Source organism: Procambarus clarkii, chromosome 72 (assembly GCF_040958095.1).
Source record: "Procambarus clarkii isolate CNS0578487 chromosome 72, FALCON_Pclarkii_2.0, whole genome shotgun sequence".
Classification (NCBI taxonomy): domain Eukaryota; kingdom Metazoa; phylum Arthropoda; class Malacostraca; order Decapoda; family Cambaridae; genus Procambarus; species Procambarus clarkii.
Window position 1 is genome coordinate 9,431,213 of NC_091221.1, and position 27,887 is coordinate 9,459,099.

The window sequence follows — 27,887 nt, forward strand, 5'->3', positions numbered from 1 at the left end:
TGGCTCCAGACTGTCAAGCAGGTGGTGTGACTCTGGGCCAGGGTCACACCACCTGCTTGCCAGGGTCACACCACCTGTTAACAGGTGTTTTGACGATGGCGCAGGTAAACGCACAGTCTTACCTGGGACGCGGTCGGGTCAAGACCTCTGCTCCGCACCTTCCCCCTCCCCCTCCCCCCATGCTGGGTACTGAGATGGAGACTCAGTCACCAGTAGAACTGGCTGCTTCCCACGGAGATATTAACATGGACTCTGAAAGCAGCCAGTCAGACGAGGAGGGCGTGTTTCAAGAAGTTCTGACAAGGAATAAGAAGAAACGCAGAAGACAGGATGCAAGGCGTAGTGTGGACAGTAATGGTACACTTAACGGAAACGATAAAAGAATGAAGAACGACGCCGAGACTGATGCAGACAAACGGACGGAACGATGTCAGGAAGGTGAGGATCAGCGGAGATGGAGGCTTCTCTTCCCTGCCTCATGCACGTTGGCCTATCATCAGAAGCTGCTGTGGACCGTCAAACTCGGAAGAGAACACCGCAAGTTCGAGCCCCTGCTGAAGGAAGGTGTAAACAGACCTTACTTAACGGTAGGTTCTAGGGAGGCAGTGACGTTTCTTAGCCAGCAAGGATATGATGGAATTCTTATGGAAATACCGGAGGGGAACGAGAAGCTGACGAAGGTAATTATCTATAAATACCCTCAGATTCTGGACCCCGAGTTTATACTCGACGACCAACGATTTGTGTGGGCCAAGCGTCACCTCATTAAAGGTGAAGCTAGGAGTCAGGTGGTGGCTCTAGTGAGAGGTGACGTACCCGAAAAAGTGTTCATCACCGGGGCTGGCTACAGGCATGTAGCAAAGTATGTGGAAGAGCCCATAATATGCCTGAAATGCTGCAGATGGGGGCATAAATCCTGGAGCTGTCAAAATGATCCACGATGTCGTTTCTGCGGAAAGTCTCACCTCTCTACTGTGTGTAGAAACAGACTGAATCTGGGTGAGAAAATAGTTCCCAGATGCTGCAACTGTGGAGGTGTTCACAATGCGAGCTCGGCTGTGTGTAGCAAGAGGCCGAGTATGGCTGTTCTCCGGCCGGTGAATGTTACAGAGCAAGCAAGAGCTCTTACCCAGACACCGGGAGCACAGCAAAACAGTCTGCCCCAAACAGTGCCAGTGAACCGGACGAATGCGTGGGTAAAGGAGTCACCTTTACTTAGGCAGGCTCCAGCAACAAGCAGCCACGCCACCACTCAGGACTCCGGCAGTGACAGTGTAACGGTGAGTGAAGTGGCTACTGTGGCTCAGAGAGAGGGTCATAATAATATGGTCAAGGAAGTGTGGGCTGAACTTAAAAAAGTTGGTGAGTTCCTCCAAAATCTGGGGCAGAGAATCGAGTCCATCGAGGCTAAATTAAACGTTCAGGAGGTCAAGGAAAATCACAAAACGGTGAAGGATAGTCAGGATATAGTGGTTGAGGACAAAAATGAAATATTGAGTGATGAAATGAAGGAAAGTGAAGTGTGTGTGAATGATGGTAGTCGTAGTGAAAGGAAGAACCCTATAATTACACATAAAATGAAGGAATCATTTGGGCCAACAATGGACATCTCAGGGCTGAAAAAATCTCTTGAGAATCGCAATGTCGCTTTTACTGGTGAACTTGGGAGGAGGTGGGAGATGTTATACAAGGTATGGCTATCATTTAGTGAACTTATTGGGGATGACTTAGGCAATGAATTGATTAATAATGGATCACCCTAGACTGAAAGTGTTGTCATGGAATGTTAATGGTTTGAGAAACAGGGTTACAGATGTTCATTGTTATGTGATGGGAAATGATATTGATGTTGTAGCTCTCCAGGAGACAGGGGATAGGAATGAAGGATTATTGAAATTAAATGGTTATAAAGGGTTTCACCTCTTCGCTGCAAATACCATCAGAGGCACGTCGATTTATGTTAAGAACTCCATACCAGCAGAGTTAGTAGAACCGCCATCAAAAACGCAAGGTATAGAGAGTGTCTGTGTTAAATTATCATTAAGGGAAGGGGAATTTATTGTAGTTAATTTGTATGTATCCAGGAACTGCTTCGACGCTAACTATTTACCTGACTGCATTTATACTAATCCTTCACTGGTCATTGGGGACCTTAATGCTCGGCACACAAGCCTTGGGACAGTGGGTAGTATTAATGCTAATGGGGTCAAGTGGTTACAGTTTCTACAAGATCATCCAGATACCTGTCTCTTGGGAAACAATGAACCAACTCACATCAGGGGAGGACGGCTTGACTATGCCTGCGTTTTAAACTCTCAGGGGATTATGGGGGAGGCTCGGGTTGTTCGGGAACTACTTAGTGACCACTTTGCCTTGAACGTTGAATTACCACTGGGGAAAAAACAAGTCCACTTTCAAAGGAAAAGGCTAAATATTAAGAAAGATATGAAAAATTATTTTATTCAAAATATGGGAGATTGGTATCAACATTACACGCCGCTCTGCGTTGATAGTTTTTACGAGGACATGGTCGAGAACATAGAGAAATTAGTACAGAGGGAAAATAACGGGGGCAGGGGAAGCAAGACGCACGGACCTAAGAAATTTAAATATTCCAATGATCAGCAAGTCAAGGGATGGGAGAGAATGCTACGGGGTGCGCATAAAGCATGGTTAAAAAATGGAATGAGGGATGAAGAGAAAAATACAATGTTGGAAGTGGCTAGGGAATGCAGTCAGGTGAGGAAGGAGGCGCGGGACAGATACTGGCAAGACTTTGCTCAGGCCATTGGTAATACTAAGAACCTTAAAGACATATGGAGAGCAGTAAATAAAGTCAGGGGTTGTAAGACCAAATTCATTGCTCACTCAGATCCAGGGAAAGTTGCTAATGAGTTAGTAGATAAATGGGCAAGTGCTGCTGGTATGGAGTCCTTACCTGCAGACACGAGAGTCACCATTGAGTCATGGGAAAATATTAGAAATGGAGTAACTTTATGTGCCTTAAATACAAGATCTATAGCATGCACTGAGATAACCCACGATGAGCTACTGGATGCTATAAAAAGTGGCAGCTCCACTGCTCCGGGAAAAGATGGAGTAACGTATGACATACTTAATTATTTAGCCGGTATGAAACCTAATCCCTTACTTGATTTGTTTAATATGAGTTATAGAGAGGGAAAGTTACCAAGAAAATGGAAAGAGGCTGTCATCATTCCTATCCCTAAGTCAAACGGAGGCTACAGACCTGTCTCCTTAATATCCTGCTTTTGTAAAATGATGGAAAGGATTTTGTTAAATAGGCTACTCTACCTTGTAGGTGATAACATGTCCAATAATCTCTTTGGTTTTATCAAAGGCAAAAGTACTGCGGATTGTCTCTTAAAGTGTTTGTCTAATGTGGATGACAATTGTAGAGTTTTTGTTGATCTACAAGGAGCGTTTGATAAAGCCAATGGGGAAGTAATCTTATACGAATTAGCCAATCTGGGAATAACAGGGAGATTGCTACACTGGATAAGGGATTACCTGCAAGGCAGAAAAGGTCAGGTGTATTACCAGGGATACATGTCTGAGGAACGGAGGTTTCAGTTAGGTACCCCACAAGGGGGAGTATTAAGTCCCACCTTATTCAATGTATTAATGAACAGATTAGCATCAGAGATGTATCCTCCAGGGGTCACGACGATCATATATGCTGATGACATTCTTATACAAGGCACTTCTGGGAACAAAATTCAAGATGCTCTTAACATACTTGGTACAACCTGTCACAAGTTAGGCTTAGTTATAAATGCAGATAAAACCAAATACGAGTATAGGAAACGAAGAAATATAACACTTACTCTAAATGGTGTGGAACTGAGCCGTGTACAGAAGTACAAGTATCTGGGCATGTATGTTGGATACACATGTGAGAGTAAAAATGCTGAAATAAATCATATCAGCACCTTATGTAAAGCCCGTCTGCATCCTCTAAAAGCACTGGCTTTTTCTGGTAAAGGTGTTGGGGTACCTATCTTGCGGATGTTATACATAAGCACTGTTCGCTCCCTGATAGACTACGCAGCACCCGTATTGTCTTACACAGGCCAAGGCAGAATTCAAAAAATAGAGCTGATACAGAACGAGGCTATGAGGATTATTCTTGGATGTCAAAGAAATGCAATGATTGAAATAATGAGAATGGAATTAAATTTACAGAGTGTGTGTGATAGAGTCCGTGACATTAACACTAGAGTATCTATTCGTTTCATGCGGAGAAAAGGAGGGGATAAGCTGTTTGAGAGCGTTCAGACCTGCTTGAGTGACGTACACACTTCCAGGAAACTGAGGGAGACACGCTATACGAGAGGATTAGCTCATGACCTCAGGGAATACGACGTACTTGACTGCTGTAAACCCTCTCGAAAGTGTAATATGTCTGCTCCCTGGAAAGTACAGAAAATAGACGTCGAAATTGTACCCCTCAAGGTGAAAAAGATTCATCATGAACCGGGACAATTACGGTGTTTGTATGGAAGCATGATATCTCGGTTACCAAGAGGCAACAGTTTACATGTATATTGCGACGGGTCGGTGGCGGAGGATGGCAGGGCAGGGTGTGGTGTCCTAATAAGGGATTATACGGAGTTTGGGACTGTGGACAGGATAATTGAACTCCGGCTTAGTAATTATATATCATCCACACAAGCTGAACTGCAGGCCATTCTGGCGTGTTTGGAGGAAGTACGTCATGACGACAAAAATGTTTTTGTATTTGTCGATAGCCGAGGAGCACTGGAGTCCTTAAACAGTCGAAACCCAGTCTTCATGTCTATAGTGGAGGACTGTAAGAGAAGAATAACTGAGATACAGCTGAAAGGTTATAGTGTGAAATTCATGTGGATTCCATCTCACGTTGGAATAGTGCTCAACGAGGTGGCGGATGACTTGGCCAAACGTGCCACATCAAAACCACAAGTTGACATTGAATGTGAATTCACAATGAGACAAATAAGAAGCAAAATCAGAAATATTCAGGCACAGGCGGGAGTGGAGAGGAGAGAGATAATGTATGAGAGTAGTCAAACCATGCAACACTACATGTATGTGAGTCAAAACACCCATTTCACTTATGGTAAAAGGAGAAATGCTTGGAGTGACTCTGTGTACATGCGGCTCAGGCTTGGGTACAAATATTACTGGGAATATGGGATAGATGTTCATGGTAATGACACGAAGTGTAAACTATGTGGTATGTTAAGGTCTCACACCCTTGCCCATTATATTCTTGATTGTCCGTTGATTAGTGTATATAGAAACACTGAGATAAGGACTGTTCCTGAACAAATAGCCTGGATGTGTCACAACGGAAAGGTTGATGATATTCTTGAGAGATATAAGAATTTTGCACCAAGATTGTAATATTTTGTTGAATTATCTGCAGGTGTCTTGCAATTTGTCTATACAGTATACCTAGGTCATAAAAGTATTTGTGTGTACGTCTGATAACATACTACTTGTGAAGGAGGAAATGTATATTTTTACCTCTCAAAATGTTTGGTAATGTGTTTATTTGTGATGTGTGTATATGTATATATTAACACGTTGTACTGAATGGGGTGAGAATAGCTTGAGCTACCTCATCCCTTTGTGTGTATTTTACCTCAATAAACTTATTTCAATTTCAATTTCAATTTCAGGTAAACTTGCAACTACGTCAACTCAACCCGTCGAAAATAACAGTACTTATATTAACTATTTGTGTCAAATGTACCAAATATGCACTGTTAGGGCCCCGGAATGAGTTTTGTATTACTGAACGAGCCCAAAATGGCATTCTATTTAAATCAGAAATGTAACTAACCTTACCTAGCCTTCTCAAGCAATTCATATATGCTGTTTAAAGTTCATTATAGTCTAATATATGTGTTATAGTATAGAATGGGGTTGACATAGATACATATGGGTTCCCATATGTATCTGGCAACCCCTAATATATGTGTCTAATATATTTCCCCTGATAAGTCTTTCCCCTATAGTACCACCTGACGATGTAGTTCTGACCAGACGTAAATTGTCAACACATTTATTCTCAAAACTAACAATGATTTTTTGTTCTTTGATATGTACTTCAATGGAAACTTTCTACCGTTCTACCATAGGGGGGTGGGGAGATTTTGTGATGAGGTGGGGAGGATTTGTGATGAGGTGGGGAGGATTTGTGATGAGGTGGGGAGGATTTGTGAGTGTGTTTGGAGAAATTGAAGTGAGGTGAGGTGAGGTTGGGGGGGGGGGGGGGGAGGGATGAATAAGGCGGGGGTGGGTAAAAACTGAGTGCCCACAAAGAAGGAATGAATCAGAACCCCCCCCTCCCCCTCCCCCCCCCCCGTGACAAAGCACAAAGTACTGAAGTGTTGCCTTTACAATCCTCAACACAATCACAAAACACAATCCAACCATTCACCAGCAAAACACAATCCAACCAGTAAGCAAGACCTCCAAACAGTGGTTCACGACACTGTGTAACCCGATAAACTAAAGAAAAACTCGGACAAAAAATATGGCATTTGGACCGTGAATGTGGGAAGCCAAATGCTATTTATTTATGAAACTTTCGGACAAGAAAAACAGGTAAATAACACAACGAGGAACTTTGGGAGAAAAGTTTTCCGACGTTAAAGTTCGAGAGAAAAAACACTCCACGAAAAATATATAAATTATTCAAGCCACTAACCGCGGTTTATTTTGTTTATATTCTCAATACATATAACCCAATTTTGTGAGATGGCCTGTGCTTTACCTGTGACCGATTTCGAGTATTGTTCTACTCCAGCAGCCTAGCCTGAAGGAAAATATCACACAGTTGTAGCTTGATCAGTGAGGCTATTTATGTTAGTAGCCTGCAGACCTGCAAAGTCATCGCAAGGACTTCCTACAAAAACTACTGTAGTCCCCCGTCTTGTAAGACATTTCCGGTACAGCGGTTGAAGTATTCATTTGCTCCCAGAAGGCTGAAGAGTCGTAGCATCCCGTCTTCTCAGGTTCATTATTTTCAGATGGCCACTAAGCAATTTTGTTTATGTCTGATGGTATCCTGGGCCCAGATTCACGAAGTGGTTACGCAAGCACTTACCAGCCTGTACATCTTTTCTCAATCTTTCGCGGCTTTAACTAAGTACACAATTATTAAACGGTGCTTCGGAGCTCACTGAGGCTGTTCATAACAATAACAACAGTTTACAAGCATGAAAACTTCCCAATCAACTGTTTAATATTTGTAACCAAAGCCGTTAAAGATTGAGGAAAGATGTACACGTTCGTAAGTACTTTCGTAACCTGCTTCGTGAAATTTCCCGGGGCCAGATTCACGAAGCAGGTCTGTAGTCGGAATATCGGCAACAAAAAACGACTTGATTACTCTCTAGTTCGTAGCGTGTCAAATATCAACATTGAAACTGCCAGGTTCCCACGGGAAGGTGTGTGCTGGGAGCGTGTCCACACTCCCATGGTCCCATACTTCAAGGTCACTACACTCTCCCACGCTTCAAGGTCACCACAACTCTCCCACCTTCTTTCAAGTCCATCATATAGTCTTACAATAGACTGTCCACCCACTGCCTCCTCTCCCTAACACACACCTCCCACTACTCCATCCCACACCTGCTTACCTCAATCACACAGACAGGCAGACAACAAAGAGCAGACAGACATTGTCAGACAGACAGACAGACAGCCTGTCAGACAAAGACAGACAGGCTGTCTGTCTGACAGACACAGCGCCCCCAACCCCCGCCCCCACAACAATCTCAAATCGACCCCAGAATTTCTACCCGTTTCCTTGTCTATATTGAAACTTATCTTACCTTGCGATGATTTCGGGGCTCAATCGTCCCCGAAACCCGGTCCTTGGCCAGACCTACACCCCCCTTACCACACCTACACCAGACTTGTGTGGCACGAGCCACACCACCACCACGTTCTCTAAAGAATAATTATTGTGGACGTCAACCATTTCTAAACCTTTAAGACGTTTTACTGAATGGATTCGGCCAGTAAAACATCTCTCCACACTCAAGAGGTTAGCAACTTCTCCAGCTATGAATGGGGATGTACAACTTCTCCAGCTATGAATGGGGATGTACAACTTCTCCAGCTATGAATGGGGATGTACAACTTCTCCAGCTATGAATGGGGATGTACAACTTCTCCAGCTATGAATGGGGATGTACAACTTCTCCAGCTATGAATGGGGATGTACAACAATATTCCACTCAAGAGCACCAGTCTTAAAAAAAGGTACCATCATTGGTGTAGCATGTCTTGCTTGAAAGGTTCTCGTTATCTCAAAAGGAATTAAATACCAAATTAACAAGACCAGCACCCAAGGGGCGCGCCGAGCAATGAGACTGCAGGGGGTGGTTCGGTCTGTCTCTCTCTCTCTCTCATCCCATTCCCGCAATAAGAGCTCATTATTGACAAGAACCTGGCAGTGACAGGAGCAGTTGCTTACACAGCCGGGAAGGTGACCTCCTCCGCGCTGCCCACACAACCAGTCCCCATGACGAAGGTGACCACCACCATGACGAAGGTGACCACCACCATGACGAAGGTGACCACCACCATGACGAAGGTGACCACCACCATGACGAAGGTGACCACCACCATGACGAAGGTGACCACCACCATGACGAAGGTGACCACCACCATGACGAAGGTGACCACCACCACGACGAAGGTGACCACCACCATGACGAAGGTGACCACCACCATGACGAAGGTGACCACCACCATGACGAAGGTGACCACCACCATGACGAAGGTCACCACCACCATGACGAAGGTCACCACCACCATGACGAAGGTCACCACCACCATGACGAAGGTGACCACCACCATGACGAAGGTGACCACCACCATGACGAAGGTGACCACCACCATGACGAAGGTGACCACCACCATGACGAAGGTGACCACCACCATGACGAAGGTGACCACCACCATGACGAAGGTGACCACCACCATGACGAAGGTGACCACCACCATGACGAAGGTGACCACCACCATGACGAAGGTGACCACCACCACCATGACGAAGGTGACCACCACCATGACGAAGGTGACCACCACCATGACGAAGGTGACCACCACCATGACGAAGGTGACCACCACCATGACGAAGGTGACCACCACCATGACGAAGGTGACCACCACCACGACGAAGGTGACCACCACCATGACGAAGGTGTCCACCACCACCATGACGAAGGTGACCACCACCATGACGAAGGTGACCACCACCATGAACATCTCTCACACTCCCCCATGTCCTGTCATGAGTCCAGTAACTCACACGGCGCTCTCAGCGCTGGTGCTGATAAAAATAAAAGACATTCTTTAACAGCTCATATAGCCTGAACAGGGAGACTTTATGGTCTGTAAGCATGTGGCTTTTCTTGATAAAGAGGAGGATGGTTTTCTTCAATGACTAGAAGGATAGATTATTATCTTAAGAAGGATCAATTAGCCTCCGAGGTCTGGAATAATCCGTCGAGAATGCTCGAAACCTCTGTCGACTGAGGACTAAGCCTTCAGAACTGACTTAGTGAATGAGTCCGTCAGAATGACAGCTTGATTCCCACAGCACGGCATCCTCGGAGTAGATACGACAACCTCTTACTGAAACGTCGCACCTAGGAAGAATTTAAGCTCCTCTGGCGATAGGAAGTACAAAATAAATTACAAATCGTTCATGTGTATACTGTTATTACAGGAGGAACGAGGTCAACGACCGTGAGGGTGGTTTAACAAGCGCGGCACGGCTCGTCCGGTGGCGGGAATTCTGACGGCCAATCAGAATCGCCGGACGAGGTAATATACGACAGCAGAAACTGCTCCAGACAGCACTCTACCCCTTCCCACCCAGTCGACGTGACGTCCTTACTGATTGACGTCGTCGTGAGTGTAACGGCGTGGGGACAACCTTCTTGAGGTTATCTTGAGATGATTTCGGGGTTTTAGTGTCCCCGCGGCCCGGTCCTCGACCAGGCCTCCACCCCCAGGAAGCAGCCCGTGACAGCTGACTAACACCCAGGTACCTATTTTACTGCTAGGTAACAGGGGGGCATAGGGTGAAAGAAACTCTGCCCATTGTTTCTCGCCGGCGCCTGGGATCGAGCCCAGGATCACAAGTCCAGCGTGCTGTCCGCTCAGCCGACCGGCACAAGGCTGGAGTCAGTGTATTATATAGTCGTTTGTACTATCCTCAGGAGACAGTACTCTTACCTGACATCTACCATGTCAGTACTGATACACTGTTGGTGTTGTGTGAAATAGTCGCTGTTGATACATTCATATCAAAGTGTTTTAGATCGTGGACATAGAAACGCTATCCGTGCTATTGGCTGTACAAGAATGTATGAAGTCTTGTATTTGTATATATAAATGTGATAAGGGTCAGGAAAATTAGGAGGGAAGAGAGAATAAGAAGGACCAAAGGAGTGGGACCTAAAATAAATGACTTCTCACTAAACGGATAAGATGGTTGTGGCATCTTGAACTATTTCCAATTGGCATTTTCACGTTGAGGCCCCTTGACTGTACAAATCCACAAGGGCCATGACGAGGATTCGAACCTGCGTCCAGGAGCATCCCAGACACTGCCTTAATCGACTAAGCTACGACAGGGTTAAAGAGAGTTGATACCGAAGTTGTCGTCCCTTGAATGTGCTGTGCGTGCCGACCGAATTGATAGTATCTTGTTTATTCTGGGAGTTATATCTGGTGTGTGGGCGGGTCAAGTAATGGCGGCGGGTCGTCGAGGGAGCCGGGGTCGTCCCGCGGGTCGTCGAGGGAGCCGGGGTTGTCCTGCGGGTCGTCGAGGGAGCCGGGGTCGTCCCGCGGGTGGGTCTGGCCAGAATAATTCACGTGATATACCGCCGTCAGCGGCCCGCTGGACGGAGGGCAAATAATTGAAGAATCATCCAGCGAGAGTTTTTTGTCGCAGGTGTAAAGTGCGGCGTCTCTCCTCTTTACTCCCCACAGCCACGCTCCTGTGCCAGGTAAGTCCATTACGGGCTCACCATAGCCCGTGCTACTTGGAACCTGTTCAGAGTAGCTGAATCTATATCATCTCTACTTCCACCTCTAGTTTCGTTGGTTTCGGGATTTAGCGTCCCCGCGGCCCGGTCATCGCCCAGGCCTCCTGATCAACCAGGCTTTAGGACGCACGCGGCTGCTCGCAGTCTGACGTATGAATCACAGCCTGGTTGATCAGGTATGCTTTGGAGGTGTTTTATCAAGTTCTCTCTTATAACTGGCTGTCCCCTCAGTGTTCAAGGGGGTATATGCCTCCAGCCTCACCCCCCCTCACCCTGATGCCCCTGTTACCTAGCAGTAAAATAAGTACCTGGGTGTTAGTCAGCTGTCACGGGCTGCTTCCTGGGGGTGGAGGCCTGGTCGAGGACCGGGCCGCGGGGACACTAAAAAGCCCCGAAATCATCTCAAGATAACCTCAAGATAACCCCCCACCCGTGCCTCCAGCAACTTTCTCTTACGCCCGCCAAGCCATAGTTTCCACCCCCTGAGCTTATGTCTGCACCTGCTGTTTAATCATTGAGTCTTAGTGCACTGGTCTAGTCCACAGCCCTCGCTCGCCTCCCACTGAGCCATCATCAATTGAGGACAAGTGGCTGCCGCTCTCACCTCATCAATTACCCGCACGATAAATGTCCCCAGCGGCATGCACTGCAGCCAATTGGCTAGAAACACGCTCGAGTAACAATGGCCCCGTGACGGCCCTTCTACACGGCTTCATTCTCACTATATTGAATATAACCCCCACAATCCTGGCGGGTGCCAGCACAACACTCGACCCCCAGCAGCTGACAGTGTTAGTTGTCGACACTTAACACTGGGTGTCGACAACACCCAGTGTTAACACCCGAAGTACAGGAGCTTCGGTGCTAGATTTGTCAGCTGGAGGTGTTCCACGAATCAGCACCACAGTTACTTTCCCGAGAATATAATATAAACCAAGTTTAATGAGAAAGTTCTCGCTATATAGGGTACCCAACCACTTGGGCTGGACGGTAGAGCGACTTTCTCGCTTCATGCAGGTCCGTGTTTAATCCCCGAGCGTCCAAGTGATGGGACGGGGAAAGGAAGGAATGGTGCCCAATCACCTAATCCTTATCCTGACCCCTTCCCAGTGCTATATAGTCGTAATAGCTTGGCACTTTCTCCTGAAAACTCACTCACTCGCTATATAGTGCGTTGCTGGTTGATCAGTAGGCTACTTTGATCGTCTTTCATTGCATTTTTCGTCTTTCATTTCGTCTTTCGATTGCAGCCTATCAGCTGCACTCTCGTGCAGCTGATAGGCCTTAAGGCCTAGCTCCATTCCCCCCTCCCCCCTTTCCTAAAAAAACTACCCTGTCTGGGTTGGTCAGTTGAGATGGGGCTGGTAGCGTCCAGGTGACAGGTAAAGAATCCACTCTAATATTAGTCTCGTAACCCTCAAATGTTGAGTAATCACGGCACTTCATGGCTGCAATATTTCTCGCCCCAATACATGGACGAATCAGAGGGACTGTTAGCAAGTAAAAATAATAATCAATCAATGTGTTTCCTCACGACTTGCATTTGATTTATTATCTACTAGGGGGTACCCTAGTAGACAGTTGGCAGACAGTTACCCGGCATTGCCCGGGGTAACTGTCTGCCATTGCCGTGTGGGTGGTTGCTGGTGAGAGGAGCTTAGCAGTGTGAAATATTAAAGAACAGAAATGTTATCCCATTTACTTTGAGGAAAGGGTCAGGGGTTCGAGACACCTCTGAAATTGTGGGAGGCTCGTCTGTTTTGTGTGACTACGAACAAAGTGTGAAGTGCAGGAAATGTCGGAAATATTTTAAAGACATCTGCGAATAGCGAAAACATTTTAAACTTTGGCTGCCACCGCTAAATATATTTAAAACTGTCAAATCATCGTGGGGATTTGAATACGACTTTATCACGCTGGTGACATCACGCTAATGCATTCTGGTGACCCCCCAACCTTTGCTCATCCCGGTCCCCTGCCAATTTGGGTGAGGCTAGCCCCAGGCGTCTGACCTCTAGATAGACGCTCTCTCATAGGATAAAGTTAGATATGTGTAACAATTATCGTCCACTACCCTAAGCACTTGACTAACGGTTACGACCTCTGGTTTAAGTATGAATTATTATTCTGGCAATAATTACTATTAATTATTAGATAAGAGTTATTACTCTGGTCCCCGCCCCCCCCCTCCCTCTCGCAGCAACTGACGTCAAGTTCTGAGGTTAACTTTGGCGAGGTGGGAGCGTTAACTGCCAAACCATTTGGGCTGGGCGGTAGAGCGACGGTCTCGCTTCATACAAATCGGCGTTCAATTCCCGACCGTCCATAAGTAACTGGACACCATTCCTTTCCCCCGTCCCATCCCAAATCCTTATCCTGACCCCTTCCCAGTGCTATATAATCGTAATGTATTGGCGCTTTCCCCCCCCCCCCCCCTGATAATCCCCTTTTCCACCACACCCCCCAACCTCCTTGTGGCTGTTACTCCTCGCCCCCCCTCCCACGAACCTGTTACCTGTACCCCCTCCCACCTGTCTCAAGCAGGTAGGGGACCTGCTTGAGACAGATCATGTGAGTTATGCCGTTCCCAGTAACCTTTCTGAGTAGATTGCGACTGTCACCTGAAGTTGGACCAGCACGGGGTTCTCTGAGGACTCTGGCCTTAGGGTCGACACTCCTTAAGCCCCGCTCCTGTGCCAGGTAAGTCCACTACGGGCTCACCATAGCCCGTGCTACTTGGAACTTTTGTTCCGAGTAGCTGAATCTTAAAACCATGAATTTTAACGAGTTGTTGTTTAAGATCAGCGTCGCAGGTTAAAGTTTTTACACTTACGGGTTTAATGGTCAACGTCAGAGGCTGATGCTCAACGAGAAGGGATAATGTTTAACGACACGAGTTAATTGATCTGACCCCAGGACGGGCTTGGGGGAGTAGCACTCTCGGAACCTGGTTGATACCTGGTTGATGGGGTTCTTGGAGTTCTTCTATTCCCCAAGCCCGGCCCGAGGCCAGGCTTGACTTGTGAGAGTTTGGTCCACCAGGCTGTTGCTTGCAGCGGCCCGCAGGCCCACATACCCACCACAGCCCGGTTGGTCCGGCACTCCTTGGAGGAATAAATCTAGTTTCCTCTTGAAAATGTCCACGGTTGTTCCGGCAATATTTCTTATACTTGCTGGGAGGACGTTGAACAACCGCGGACCTCTGATGTTTATACAGTGTTCTCTGATTGTGCCTATGGCACCTCTGCTCTTCACTGGTTCTATTCTACATTTTCTTCCATATCGTTTACTCCAGTACGTTGTTATTTTACTGTGTAGATTTGGTACCTGGCCCTCCAGTATCTTCCAACTACAGGTAAACTCTAGGACGGAAGGGAGGGATTCATCAAGGGAAAGCGCCAAACCATTACGACTATATAGCATTTGAGATGGGGTCAGGATAAGGATTTGGGATGGGACGGGGAGGGGGGGGGGGGATTGGGAGGAAGGAATGCTGGCCAACCACTTTGATGGTCGGGGATTGAACACTCAGTTCTTGATTACTTCAATATTTGTTTATTGAATGGGAATTAGTGGTATTAGAGGTATCCAATCCTTATGACGGAGGAATTGGAGTGTACTTGTCACGGATGTTCTGTAATAAGTTCCAGACCTTAGTACGACAGGAGAGTAAATAGTGATAACTAATGACCAACCTTGAGGTGCTTCCGGGGCTTAGCGTCCCCGCGGCCCGGTCGTCGACCAGGCCTCCTTTTTGTTGCACACCCCCAGGAAGCAGCCCGTAGCAGCTGTCTAACTCCCAGGTATATACTGCTAGGTAACAGGGGCACCAGGGCGAAAAACGTTTTTGCCCATATGTCTCCGCCTCCACCGGGGATCGAACGCGGAATGGCGGGACTACGAATCCGAAGCGCTGTCCACCCAGCTGTCAGATATGGACTGTCAACATATTCACTGTCCAGGACGATGGGGTCTGCTTCTCCTGCTCTGCAGATCATGAAGGTGGTGAACGACCATGCAGAACGTGTGGATCAGTAAAGTCTGATATATATTATAAAACTGCTATATAATGCCCACGTGCCCATGTTCTGTCCAGAAGCAGAAAGTGAAGATAGTGTCACACCGGACATCCTTTTCTGCGTTTTGAGAGGTGGAGTTCCTCCACACGCCAACATCCTGGTTGATCAGTCCAGCAACCAGGAGGCCTGGTCGACGACCGGGCCGCGGGGACGCAGAGCCCCGGAAGCACCTCAAGGTAACGGCTGCCAAGATGAAGATTAAGCCACCCAAAAGGTGGCACGGGCATGAATAGCCCGTAAGTGGTGGCCCTTTTGAGCCATTACCAGTATCAATAGATGATACTGGAGATCTGTGGAGGTGCGACTGCACCCTGCGTGACGGGAGATGTCTCCCGATAACGGCTGCCTATACTTATTAATTTAAAACTCATCGCATCCACCAGCCATGATATCCACCGCCTATCCTAGGAGCCGAGCGGACAGCACGCTGGACTGTGATCCTGTGGTCCCGGGTTCGATCCCGGGCGCCGGCGAGAAACAATGGGCAGAGTTTCTTTCGCTCTATGCCCCTGTTACCTAGCAGTAAAATAGGTACCTGGGTGTTAGTCAGCTGTCACGGGCTGCTTCCTGAGGGTGGAGGTCTGGTCGAGGACCGGGCCGCGGAGACACTAAAGCCCCGAAATCATCTCAAGATAACCTCAAGATAACCTCCCGCTGAGCAGGTAAGGCACCTTGGTCACAGCGGTGGAGGACCATCTTCAGACCATTTGCACGAGTAATATCAAACAAATCTTCAAAGCGAGTTGAAAATGCGGAAATTCAGTTTAAATAAAAAGCAGCCTTTCTTTCTCAAGACTTTTCTTCAGTAGTCACCATTCTTCAAATGCTTCCTTAACTCAGACGTCTTACTCTCGCGCGAAATTGCCGCCTTCCGCCTCAAACACTTCAATCTCATCTACTATCAAAATAAATAATTCAATGCACAAGGGTTTTTTTTACAATGAATTACCAAGGGGTAAGCGCCAAGCCATTATGGCTATATAGTACTTGGAAGGGGTCAGGATAAGGATCTGGGATGGGACGGGGGGGGGAAAGGAATGGTGTCCAACCACTTTATGGACGGTCGGGGGATTGAACGCCGACCTGCATGAAGCGAGACCGTCGGCCTACCGTCCAGCCCAAGTAGTTCGGGATGTGATGTGAATTGAATGATTATTTGACATAAGTTCTCTCCTCTGCACTATAGCGAAGATAACAGTCTTCCTCTCTTGATAACACAGTCCCCTTACTCATTCCACTTCCGTTTCCTCTATAAATTTCCCCTTCTCTACAGCCTCTATCTTCCTCTCCACCTCCAAGATTGTCTCCCTCCATCCCAAGACCTGACTCCACCTCTTAAGAAAGGTTCCCGTTCTTCCTGTCAATTGTCGCATCTTACTACGACGCTCTCGTCACCTGCTGCCACCATCCTCCCTCATGTTGTTGTTTAAGATCTGCTACCTGGAACAAAAGTTCCAGGTAGCACGGGCTATGGTGAGCCCGCAGTTTTTTTCTCTCCCATCTTCCCTCCAACCCTCAACATTATAGCACCCTGGCTGCTCTACATCCTCACCTGCTGACAACACCCCGGGTGTCACCTGCTGACAACACCCCGGGTGTCACCTGCTGACAACACCCCGGGTGTCACCTGTTGACAACACCCCGGGTGTCACCTGCTGACAACACCCCGGGTGTCACCTGCTGACAACACCCCGGGTGTCACCTGCTGACAACACCCAGAGTGTCACCTGCTGACAACACCCCGGGTGTCACCTGCTGACAACACCCAGAGTGTCACCTGCTGACAACACCCAGAGTGTCACCTGCTGACAACACCGTGTCACCTGCTGACAACACCCAGTGTCACCTGCTGACAACACCCCGGGTGTCACCTGCTGACAACACCCCGGGTGTCACCTGCTGACAACACCCAGAGTGTCACCTGCTGACAACACCCAGTGTCACCTGCTGACAACACCCCGGGTGTCACCTGCTGACAACACCCCGGATGTCACCTGCTGACAACACCCCGGGTGTCACCTGCTGACAACACCCCGGGTGTCACCTGCTGACAACACCCCGGGTGTCACCTGCTGACAACACCCCGGGTGTCACCTGCTGACAACACCCCGGGTGTCACCTGCTGACAACACCCCGGGTGTCACCTGCTGACAACACCCCGGGTGTCACCTGCTGACAACACCCCGGGTGTCACCTGCTGACAACACCCCGGGTGTCCCCTGCTGACAACACCCCGGGTGTCCCCTGCTGACAACACCCCGGGTGTCACCTGCTCACTTTAATGCTGTACAAAGTGGAGAGGCAAACACGCCAAGTCCAGCTTTTGTCAGGGTAAAAACACTTTTTCCCAGACGTCTTCTGGTATTCACTACTGTGTAGTTTGCTCCCGTCGCGAGGCTGACAGTCTTAGGGTGAGTGTATCCTCAAGACTGACACTTGGGCTCTTGGGACCACTGGCAGTCTTACCGAGGACGAGTGCCACCACCGGGGACGAGTGCCACCACCGAGGACGAGTGCCACCACCGAGGACGAGTGCCACCACCGGGGACGAGTGCCACCACCGGGGACGAGTGCCACCACCGAGGACGAGTGCCACCACCGGGGACGAGTGCCACCACCGAGGACGAGTGCCACCACCGGGGACGAGTGCCACCACCGGGGACGAGTGCCACCACCGGGGACGAGTGCCACCACCGAGGACGAGTGCCACCACCGGGGACGAGTGCCACCACCGGGGACGAGTGCCACCACCGGGGACGAGTGCCACCACCGAGGACGAGTGCCACCACCGGGGACGAGTGCCACCACCGAGGACGAGTGCCACCACCGGGGACGAGTGCCACCACCGGGGACGAGTGCCACCACCGGGGACGAGTGCCACCACCGGGGACGAGTGCCACCACCGGGGACGAGTGCCACCACCGGGGACGAGTGCCACCACCGGGGACGAGTGCCACCACCGAGGACGAGTGCCACCACCGGGGACGAGTGCCACCACCGGGGACGAGTGCCACCACCGGGGACGAGTGCCACCACCGGGGACGAGTGCCACCACCGGGGACGAGTGCCACCACCGAGGACGAGTGCCACCACCGGGGACGAGTGCCACCACCGGGGACGAGTGCCACCACCGGGGGACAAGCTCGCCGTACTGATACTGTACAAGGGTGGGAGGCGGGGGTCCAGTAAGGCGTGGCACACTTCCGTCATCATCAGCCTCTGACGGCGCTGTGTCACCTGGCTTAAGACAGCACCAGAGGGGCTCTACGGCCTGCTGGTCCTGGCCAGGACAGCACCCCCGAGGCTACAGCACCTCTTTACTCCTTTTCAGGCAAACAAGTACAAGAACAGACGGCTTCCGACCACTGTTAGGAGGCTGAGAGGTGTCTCTTTCCATAGCTAATGGCGTAACTACCCTACTAGTTTTGCCCTGGAAAACGACCAGGCAATCAGTTAACCAAGTACCCCCAGTGACTGTTGTGTGAACAAGGGCAAACAGTTAAGGACTGGCGCCCAGTCAATCCTCCCTAGCCACTACCGGAACCCCAGACGAAATCGCTCGCGGAGTCACAGCCCCGCTCCTGTGCCAGGGAAGCAACCCGTTCTCGCAAATTCGTAAAGTCAATATTGACTTATTAACTACGTGCATAGGTGATATACTAAACATAATAGATACCCTTAAAAAGATTCATAGAAAACACCGACCTTACCTAACCTTGTTAGTATCTTAAGATAAGCAACTTATTGCTTCGTAATTACAATTATTACTTAACCTATACCTATTATAGGTTAGGTAATAATTGTAATTACGAAGCAATAAGATGCTTATCTTAACATACTAAGTAGGTTAGGTAAGGTCGGTGTTTTCTATGAATCTTTTTAAGGGTATCTATTATGCTAAGTATGTCACCTATGCACATATTTAATAAGTCAATATTGACTAATTAAATTTGCGAGAACGGGTTGCAGGTAAGTCCACTACGGGCTCACCTTAGCCCGTGCTACTTGGAACTTGTTCCCGGTAGCTGAATCTATAACAGCAGCTCGCGGAGCATCTGTTCCAGTTATGCCAACGAGGACTCTTGTCTGCACTTGACCAATAATACAGAAATCTGGTTGTTACAGTGTGATAAAATGATTTTATTACAGTAACCACACACTAATACATAATGAATTGAGGTATACATTATGATATACTGGAATTCATCATCTGAAGATGCTGCTCTATTTGTCCCATCAACACAAGAAAATGGTGACAAGTTGAACACTCACCTTCGCTTGTGAAGAAGGTTGTTCATGTGTTTTATGTTGCTTGTGAAGGAAGGAGAGTGTTTGTGTTGTTTGTGAAGGAAGGAGAGTATGTTTGTGTTGGCCCTCGTGTGTTTACTGAGTAAATAGGTGCAAGTTTCCCGGTGTAACCGTGTCGAGTGCTCCCCTCCCTTCCCCCCCCCCCCCCATGTGGTCCTGGGTTCGATCCCGGGCGCCGGCGAGAAACAATGGGCCGAGTTTCTTTCACCCTATGTCCCTGTTACCTAGCAGTAAAATAGGTACCTGGGTGTTAGTCAGCTGTCACGGGCTGCTTCCTGGGGGTGGAGGCCTGGTCAAGGACCGGGCCGCGGGGACACTAAAGCCCCGAAATCATCTCAAGATAAGCTCGAGATGCGTCATTCAAACATCTGAGTTCACGAGGTTAAACAGCGCGTGTAAGACGGAACACAAATGGTGTACATATTAATACAATTACACACAGAAATCCCAATAGCATCAAATGAACAAATCCACAAGGGCCGCGACAAGGGTTCGAACCTATGTCCGAGAGCATCCCAAACGCTGCCTTATTAATTAATACAATCTTGGTATATTTGTCCTGTCGCCACTTGTCCACACATGACACTCCACAAATCCAAACGAGAATTGTCAAAACATGAAACGAGTAGGGACCAGTTTCCCCTAGTGCCTGAGTTGACGAGTGGTGGAATGTTGCCAGGAGGTGGAAGCTGGCACCACCACCCTCCCTTCACCCCCACTGGCATCATCACCCCCCCCCCCATGGCACCAAGAGTCTGGCATCACCCTCCCCCCCCCCATCTCCCCCCCCCCATCTCCCAGCCACACACAGCAGTAGCAAGACTTCTTCAGTATTGTCTTCATGCTGTGGGATGATCTGTCAACAGTGAAACACCCCTGAAGTCAGTCTCAGGTAAACCTTTGCATATTTACTGTGCACTCACGCAATCGGATGTCAAGTGCCAGGTGTGTGTGTGTGTGTGTGTGTGTGTGTGTGTGTGTGTGTGTGTGTGTGTGTGTGTGTGTGTGTGTGTGTGTGTGTATCTACTCGCCTATTTATATCTGCAGGATCGAGGTTTAGCTCTTGTCCCATTAACTACTGCGCTCGTTCGTGGATGCGCGCGCGTTTGTGCGTCTACCACCTCCAAACTCAGCGCTCACCGCACGTACATGCGTCCAAATCAAGCCCACCGGGTTATCGAAATGCTAACAATACTTAACGACCCAGCAAAGAAAACCAAATCAACTAATCCCTAACCAAATCTAACCAATCCTATCCAAACTTAACGAGCATTACGTAACCTAAGTTGGTTAGGTTACATTTGGGTAATATTAATTTCCCCCCCCCCCCCCATGTTATAATATTTTAACAGCGTCACATATTGATTGTCTTTCCGTAACCAATGGTTCGATTCCAGGAGCCGGCTGGCACATATGGTAGTTAATTAACTGGGAGGACGAGTGGGAACGTGGTATGGAGGGTAGGAGGGGGAGAGAGAAAGGGAGGGGGAGAGAGAGAGGGAGGGGGGGGAGAGAGAGGGGGAGAGAGGGGGGGGGGGAGAGTGAGAGAGGGGGAGAGTGAGAGAGGGAAGTGACAGCTAGAGTTTGTCATGATATTTGAGTTACCTTGCATATAGTGATCAAGTCTATACAAGAGACACGGTGAACCTTACCACCGTACATGGTGTTAACTACTGTGCCTACACAATACCCCGCACCTAACCACTGCTTTCCCCCCCCCCCCCCCCCACCACCACCAGCTCTAATTCCAGAATGACCCGCTAGTAGAAAGATCTTTTTGCCGAGACAGAAGAGCACAGACACGAAGTCTACAAAAATCTATGTCGCATAATGGACACCATATACATGATAAGCTTAATGTACCCAAGCTGTGTGTGTGTGTGTGTGTGTGTGTGTGTGTGTGTGTGTGTGTGTGTGTGTGTGTGTGTGTGTGTGTGTGTGTGTGTGTGTGTGTGTGTGTGTGTGTGTGTGTGTGTGCGCGCGCGCGCGCGCGTGTGTGTGTGTACTCACCTAGTTGTGTTTGCGGGGGTTGAGCTCTGGCTCTTTGGTCCCGCCTCTCAACTGTCAATCAACAGGTGTACAGATTCCTGAGCCTATTGGGCTCTATCATATGTACACTTGAAACTGTGTATGGAGTCAGCCTCCACCACACCACTTCCAAGTGCATTCCATTTATTAACTACTCTGACACTGAAAAAAATCTTTTTAACGTCTCTGTGGCTCATCTGGGTACTAAGTTTCCACCTGTGTTCCCTTGTTCGTGTTCTCACCTAGTTGTACTCACCTAGTTGTGTTTGCGGGGGTTGAGCTCTGGCTCTTTGGTCCCGCCTCTCAACCGTTAATCAACTGATGGATCATACACGTGTGTGTGTGAGTGTGTGTGTGTGTGTGTGGCGGGCCATGACTTGGGATGACTTAAATATTCAAAGTATGTTTGCAGTTTGCACTTGCAATATACGACACAGACCTTGTGTATCTCTGTCTGCTAAGGCAATAACTCCAGCCAAACTTTGAAGCCTCGATGAAGCACTTTCTCTAGAGGCTTCACACACTATCAGCGCTACACACATCCACTCAACCGGCAGTCTTCCTTGAAATAACGTGAGGAATTTAATAATAAGATAGAACAACATTTAAGAGCCATATAATTGGATGAAACTCGCATACCTGGGGCCAGATTCACGAAGCAGTTACGCAAGCACTTACGAACGTGTACATCTCTCCTCGATCTTTGACGGCTTTGGTTGCATTTATTGAACAGTTTACAAGCAAGAAAACTTGCCAATCAACTGTTGTTATTGTTATAAACAGCCTCCTGGTGCTTCGCAGCTCATTAACTGTTTAATAATTGTAAACAAAGCCGCCAAAGATTGAGAAAAGACGTACAGGTTCGTAAGTGCTTGCGTAACTGCTTCGTGAATCTGGATCCTGCTCTCCATACGCACAAGGGCTACCGACTGAACCATCTTGATGATATCTTGAGATGATTTCGGGGCTTAGCGTCCCCGCGGCCCGGTCCTCGACCAGGCTTCCTTTTTGTTACACATCCCCCCAGGAAACAGCCCGTAACAGCTGTCCAACTCCTAGGAACATATCTACTGCAAGGTGAACAGGAGAATCAGGGGGAAAGAAACTGTCCATTTGTTTCCGCCGACGCCGGAATCGAACCCCGTGGCGTTTCCGGGTATTTCGAGAGGGACTGGAAGCCCCCCCCCCCCACCACACACACACAATCACCAGGGAAGATTGCAACCCGTTCTCGCACTTTCGTATAGTCAATATTGACTTATTAAATACGTGCATATGTGACATACTAATTTATTGTGAATATTTTAGTTTACCTTGAAAAGCTTCATAGAAAACACCGACCTTACCTAACCTTCTTAGTATGTTAAGATAAGCATCTTATTGCTTCGTAATTACAATTATTACTTATCTCAACATACTAAGAAGGTTAGGTAAGGTCGGTGTTTTCTATGAAGCTTTTCAAGGTAAACTAAAATATTCACAAATTAATATGTCACATATGCACGTATTTAATAAGTCAATATTGACTATACGAAAGTGCGAGAACGGGTTGGAAGATTGCACACAAGCCAGGCTTCGGCAGAACAACTCTCGAATCATCCACAGGTAAAGATATAGACGAAAACACTCCACTAAATTGCATTTCAAAATTATAAGGGCTTATCAAGCAATAAAATATATCGAGAAAAACATGTTTCTTTTTTTTTAATGAGGGAAGTAGAGTGGTTAAGGTAAGCAGTTAGTGGCGGTCGTTATCAGTGGTTAATTGTGGCAGCAAATAGTCATAATAAATTACGGTTAATGGTAATTAATGTCGGCTGCTAATGGTGATTAATGCTGGTGGTTAATCGCGGTAATTAATAGTGGTGGCTAATGGTGGTAACTAATGGTGGTGGCTAATGGCAGTGGTTGACGGTGATGGAATGGAGGCCTGGCTGTGATGGAGGGGGGGGGGGGGGGCTGGCTGTGGTGGTGGTGGGGGGAGGGGGCTGGCTGTGGTGGTGGTGGGGGGAGGGGGCTGGCTGTGGTGGTGGTGGGGGGAGGGGGCTGGCTGTGGTGGTGGTGGGGGGAGGCCTGCCTGTGGTTGTGGTGGGGGGAGGCCTGCCTGTGGTGGTGGTGGGGAGGGGGCTGGCTGTGGTAGGGGGTCATTGGTGATATTAAAGGTGGCGAGGCCTGGCTGACGAGCAAGGGGGGGGGGGGTTCTGGCTGACGTGCAGGGGGGGGTTCTGGCTGACGTGCAGGGGGGGGTTCTGGCTGACGTGCAGGGGGGGGGGGGTTCTGGCTGACGTGCAAGGGGGGGGGGGCTGACGTGCAGGAGGGGGTCCGGCTGACGTGCAAGGGGGAAGGGGCCAGCCTGGAGTTGGTGGTGGGGTGGGGGGATATTTGTGGTGGGGTGGGGGGATATTTGTGGTGGGGTGGGGGGATATTTGTGGTGGGGTGGGGTGGGGGGGAGGGTGTTGGTGATGTGGTAGGGGGGAGGGTGTTGGTGATGGGGTAGGGGGGGGGTGTATTAGTGGGGTTGGGGGGGGTGAAGGTGCTTGACATACACAAGAACTATTGTTTAGGGCTGTGATCAATACCCACCAGACTGATGGCACATTCCCTCACCTTTTTTCCCACGTTTCAGCTTTATAGAAATCCGAAAATAAATGCTGGAGCCCTTTTGTCAAATTCCAGCATGTGCTTTTTAAACAAAACTTGTATTTTTATATGATTTGCATGAGCATTTTTCCCACAGATATTTTCTACTCCTGGAGTCTAGCTCGATGACCATATTCCCCGTATCTGAATGATCAGTAGTAATTAAATGTAGTCTATTTGATACCTGGTTGATGGGGTTCTGGGAGTTGTTCTACTCCCCAAGCCCGGCCCGAGGCCAGGCCTGACTTGTGAGAGTTTGACCATAAAGAAGGTTGTTGTTGTTTAAGATTTGCTACTTGGAACAAAAAGTTCCAAGTAGCACAGGCTATGGTGAGCCCGCAGATAAAGAAGGTCAAGTAGCACAGGCTATGGTGAGCCCGCAGATAAAGAAGGTCAAGGAACACATCAACGGTCTTCTAACAACACAATATTATGAAATAGTCAGACTGTGTATTAGTTATTTAATGTCTCTCCCCCGCCCTTCCCTTCTGTGTTAAGACATAGCCGAGGCACTAGATGTCTAAGTCAGCAGAGCCGTGGAACTATGTCTCACTCCTCATCTTCGAGACCAACACAGAACTGCTACCTCACACACCATACCTGCTCCAGCTCAACTTGGTACCAGCACACACACACACCTCAACCTGGAACTTTAAGAACAAGAGGTCATAGATATAAACTAGCTAAACACAGATGCCGAAGAAATATAAGAAAATTCACCTTCGCAAACAGAGTGGTAGACGGTTGGAACAAGTTAGGTGAGAAGGTGGTGGAGGCCAAGACCGTCAGTAGTTTCAAAGCGTTATATGACAAAGAGTGCTGGGAAGACGGGACACCACGAGCGTAGCTCTCATCCTGTAACTACACTTAGGTAATTACACTTAGGTAATTACACCTCATACTATATGGTCTAACCTGTCCAATCTGCTACCGAGCATGGCGACTACACCTCTACCTCGACACATGTTGGCCAGAGGCAACGAAACACATCCCTTCAGCGACATTCGTCCACGTTCAATAACATTGAGCGTCGATACACAAGTCACATTCTAAAATAAACTTTAAAAAGAGTTCATTTGTCAACTTTCCTCCCTAGCGAATAAATACAAAAATGCATGATCTTCGTCTGTCATTGATCTAACCTGTTCTTCCATTTTCAAGAACAGGTATACAAGCATGACTGCTTTTTAGAATATACATGCAGGCTTACGCCAAGAACTTTTCCTCATTTCTTAAGGTAATTAAGTGTCCAATGTTCAACTGTCCATCCTTGCAATCTCTCCTGCCTGGCCTCATGTCCACACCCAGATTCAAGAAAGGAATTCCCAAACGAATGATATATTTTGTCTGAAAGGAATCATCCATCCAGTGAAGTGAATCAACTTTTTTTCAGGCATTCCCATATCACTGGCCACTCATATATATATATATATATATATATATATATATATATATATATATATATATATATATATATATATATATATATATATATAATCTGGCAGCACCAGATAACACCACTTTGGCTAAAGCACGTCTGTCTTCAAGGTCGAACGCAGCACGATAAAAGATAGGTCAGGTCGACCGTGTGAAATCTTGGCCGATTCCTTGGTAACTCGCTATCAAAGCCGAACAACTTCCTGTGGGATAGCTCCATGCTCTTACCACAGACCGCAAATTTAACGCTATCGCCTTCAACGGAAAAAAATTGCTGTAGTTTAGTGGAAAATAATAACACCGCAAAATTAAACCTTTCTGGGTTGCCTGTGTTTCTGGTAGGCAAGATGGCTTCATATATGACTCTGGGCCACATTGGGAGCCCGGGCTGGTGTGCTGACACACCTGGAGAAGGAAAACGTCACATATATAACCATAATCAACTGGCCTGGTCTTGATCAACCAGGCTGTGACTCATACGTCAGGCTGCGAGCAGCCGCGTCCAACAGCCTGGTTGATCAGTCCAGCAACCAGGAGGCCTGGTCGACGACCGGGCCGCGGGGACACTAAGCCCCGGAAGCACCTCAAGGTAACCTCAAGGTATAATATAGTTAAAACATCAGATATATAATGACAGGAATTTCTTCAATTCAGTTTCTTTCTTTATTATGCACCCCATACCCATCCCGTGGGCGGTGGTGTAAAGGATTACAGAGGCACATAATCGGTTCAGGAACCGAACCCTCTGGGAACGGCGCTGGGACCCACTGGCTCCAAAAATTCACCTCGCGGCCAAAACCTGTCAAGAGATGTAAGATGGAACTATCAGGGGGAAAAGCGTCTTGCCATTACGACTATATAGCACTTGGAAGGTGTCAGGATATAACACGGGCTCACCATAGCCCGTGCTACTTGCCCCGCTCCTGTGCCAGATAAGTTACGGGCTCACCATAGCCCGTGCTACTTGGAACTTGTTCAGAGTAGCTTAATCTATAACAACATCAGGATATAAAGATTTGGGACGGGACAGGGGTAAAGGAATGGTGCCCAACCAATTGTGGACGGTCGGGGATTGAACGCCGACCAGCATGAAGGCGAGAGACCGTCACTGTACCGTCCAGCCCAAGTGATTGGGCAATAGATAAGAATGAACATCACACCAGCACATGTCTCCCAGCAGCGTGGTTATCTTGAGATGATTTCTGAGATGGTTATCTTAAGATGAGTGGTGATGTCAACACACCAGCAAAAGAATCTAGGAGCAAAAGATCGATCTTAGACTCCAATTCCTTATTACACACAGAAATCACAATAGCCTGATGCATCAAATGAGCAAATCCACAAGGACTAGAGTGCATGGGGGATATTGTGTAAAATCCTGGTGTCTCGGAGAGGCTGCAGGTAGAGGGTGGGGGGGCGGGGGGGGGGGCGTTCCCTTACAGGGCCGCCAGTCCTCTAGGAGGGAGGGGGGGGGGGCAGGCGGCAATAGTCTGAACACGGCCCAATCGTCACAGCAGGTTAAGGCACGGCTCTCCACGAGTGTTCCTGCTCCTTGTCACACACCCAATTCCACCGGCGATTTATGTTGGCACCCCTGCCGTCCTCGTGCTGGGGGGGGGAGGGGTTTCAAACAAGCTTGATTGACCGGACCGTCGACCGGGAGACCGGGCCGCGGGGGACATTGATCCGCTGAACCAGCTCAAAGGTTCAACCCTCTCACATCTAATACGTCGCATTTTCAATGGATTCGATGTCCAATCACTTGGGCTGGACGGTAGAGCGACAGTCTCGCGTCATGCAGGTCGGCGTTCAATCCCCGACCGTCCAAGTGGTTAGGGCACCATTCCTTCCGCCCGTCCCATCCCAAATCCTTATCCTGACCCCTTCCCAGTACTATATAGTCGTAATGACTTGGCGCTTTCCCCCTGATAGTTCAACGGATTCGATCCAACCAACACAAATGCGACGTACTAGTACAAATTAAAGCACCGTAATATCAACGTGTCCGATGCATAGACAACGGCAAGTTAGGTGGGTTGCCTGAGTGTACCTGGAGGGAGGTACCAGGGTGCTTCTACTCCCCCAAGCCCGGCCAGGGGCCAGGCTTGTTTTGTGGTTACTTGATCCAAAAGGCTGTTGCATGGAGCGGCCCGCAGGCCACCACAGCTCTCTTGGTCAGGTATCTTGGTCACCGTTTCCTAGCGGTACTCCGTGGTCATATAATGATGTAACTTGTGCCTGCTGGTCTCACTATCAGGTGCCCTGGGGTGCCCTGGGGTGCCCTGGGGTACACAGTTTCTCTCTCAAAAAG

At 48.4% G+C, this 27,887-nt stretch overlaps 1 protein-coding gene and 1 long non-coding RNA gene across 10 annotated transcripts in view; one reads left to right on the forward strand and one right to left on the reverse strand.

Annotated features, from left to right (window-relative positions):
* Nucleotides 1–20,499, forward strand: part of LOC138356386 (uncharacterized) — a 182,564-nt gene extending 162,065 nt beyond the window's left edge. Inside the window, exon 2 of the long non-coding RNA XR_011224432.1 lies at nucleotides 20,417–20,499. This is a non-coding gene — a long non-coding RNA (uncharacterized lncRNA). The remainder of the gene's footprint in view (nucleotides 1–20,416) is intronic.
* pyd (zonula occludens-like protein polychaetoid) overlaps nucleotides 1–27,887 on the reverse strand; it is a 371,558-nt gene that overhangs the window by 242,207 nt on the left and 101,464 nt on the right. The gene's annotated exons all lie outside the window — the stretch shown is intronic.